This window comes from Prunus avium, unplaced genomic scaffold (assembly GCF_965620075.1).
Source record: "Prunus avium unplaced genomic scaffold, drPruAviu1.hap1.1 HAP1_SCAFFOLD_25, whole genome shotgun sequence".
NCBI lineage: Eukaryota > Viridiplantae > Streptophyta > Magnoliopsida > Rosales > Rosaceae > Prunus > Prunus avium.
The window spans coordinates 370,001-372,500 of record NW_028276884.1 but is presented as its reverse complement, the minus strand read 5'-3'; positions in this window follow the sequence as shown (position 1 = coordinate 372,500).

The window sequence follows — 2,500 nt, the reverse complement described above, 5'->3', positions numbered from 1 at the left end:
CCATCGTCGCCCACAACTAGTGGGTGAATGGTGTGCTTCCCGGGGTTGGCATAGACATTCCCTCGCATGCAAAAGATTGTCGATGCGAAAGATTATCTATGCCAACCCCGGGAAGCACACCATTCACACACTCCCGACCGGTGTGGTGTGGCGGTGATTGGATAGTTACGGATTGAGCACTTGCCAAGGATCAAAATGTGTCATTTAGAAGAAACATTTTCAAAAAGTTTTTAAAATCTTGTGGGTTTGCAACTCATAAGAGCGTCACTTTCAACGTCCCCGGTATTGGATTGAGTTTCTAAAAACAACCGTGCACACCGAGGTTAAACTTTACCGGCTCCACTCCGACTCGCCGCTCGCCCACAATTTGTTTGCAACGAAACATTTGTTTTTAATTTTGTTGGTTTGAAATTGTTTTGAAAAGGTTCTTTAAATCTAGTGGGTTTGCAACTCATAAGAGCGTCACTTTCAACGTCCCCGGCATTGGATTGAGTTTCTAAAAACAACCGTGCACACCGAGGTTAAACTTTACCGGCTCCACTCCGACTCGCCGCTCGCCCACTAGTCCGAAGGCAACAAAACATTTGTTTTTCATTTTGATGAAAATTTCTGTTTTTAAATCTTGTTGGTTTGAAATTGTTTTGAAAAGGTTCTTTAAATCTTGCGGGTTTGCAACTCATAAGAGCGTCACTTTCAACGTCCCCGGCATTGGATTGAGTTTCTAAAAACAACCGTGCACACCGAGGTTAAACTTTACCGGCTCCACTCCGACTCGCCGCTCGCCCACAAATCCGAAGGCAACAAAACATTTGTTTTTAATTTTGATGAAATTTTTTGAAAACATTGGCTTGGCAAGCCCCAATCCGCGACTATCCACCCACCGCCACCCCACACGGGTGGTTGTTGTTGCGAAATGAGGTTGTGGTCGACATGCCCGTGCATTTGAGAAGGAGTTCCTAGCACTCCATGCTCTCCCATGCCAAAAAAAAGCCTAGACAACCCCATTTCGCAACTTTCCACGCCTTTTTTTTCCTCCCTCACCCATGGCGGCGGCGTGGTGGCGGAGGCCGGATTCCGGCCACCACCGCCATGGGTGGCAGCCCCCCGACCCCGACACCAAACCCATAATACCGAGGCAACATATCGAGGCAACATGACATGGGTGTGGCGTGGGGGAAGGGGGCTGCAGCTAGGAAGGCATGGGCTGCCATGCATATGCAGGCAACACACACCCCCCTATATAGCATTTTATGCATTTAGCCCTTTGACAGGAAGAGACATCACCTATGCGCGAGGAGTCATAATGGGCTCTAAATAATTCAATACAAGGTATTTGGACGTGATTTTTTGCAGGGATACTAAGAAACATGCAATCTATGATGGGAAAAAGTTTCATAAATTTTTGAAGTCGGGAAGTATTTTTTATTATTTTTAGAAGTCGTAAAATTGAAAAAATCATTAAAACAAATCCGGGAGGAATTTTTTAGTTTTGTAAGTTGGAGAAGGTCCTAAAAATCATAGACTACTTATGGGGAGCTTATTGTGCGAGGAAATTTCAATAAAAACGGGGTTTGACAAGATTTGAAAAATTCTGTCGACATTTGAAAAAACCTGGAACCATGCTGCCGGCATGCTGCGCACATGCTGCGCGCATGCTGCGCGCAGACTGCGCGCATGCCATGGCAGGACAAGTTTCGCTAGCCTCACTGTCGACAGATGCGCAAGCTGCGCGCACGCTGCGCACAGGCTGCGCGCACGCTGCGCACAGGCTGCGCGCACGCTGCGCACAGGCTGCGCGCATGCTGCGCACAGACTGCGCGCACGCTGCGCGCATGCCATGGCAGGACAAGTTTCGCTAGCCTCACTGTCGACAGATGCGCAAGCTGCGCGCAAGCTCCGCGCACGCTGCGCACAGCCTGTGCGCATGTTGTGCGCAGGCTGCGCGCATGCCATGGCAGGACAAGTTTCGCTAGCCTCACTGTCGACAGATGCGCAAGCTGCGCGCACGCTGCGCACAGGCTGCGCACAGCGCATGCCATGGCAGGACAAGTTCGCTAGCCTCACTGTCGACAGATGCGCAAGCTGCGCGCACAGGCTGCGCGCACGCCATGGCAGGACAAGTTTCGCTAGCCTCACTGTCGACAGAATCAGCACGCTGCGCGCAAGCTGCGCGCACGCTGCCGGCATGGTGCGCGCACGCTGCCGGCATGCTGTGCGCACGCTGCGCGCGCGCATGGCAGGACAAGTTTCGAAAATTTCTGTCGACAGTCTCAGCAGCGCGCACGCTGCCGACATGCTGTGCGCACGCTGCGCACAGGCTGCCGGCATGCTGCGCGCAGCCCATGGCAGGACAAGGTCCGAAAAATTCTGTCGACATTTTTACGCCGTGGTAGGCTTCCGCTTCGCGTCACTTTGTCGACATTCAAGCCTACCATTTGTATTGAATTTTTCAAACCTTGTCAAACCCCATTATTCAAATGTCGAAAAATTTTGTCGACAT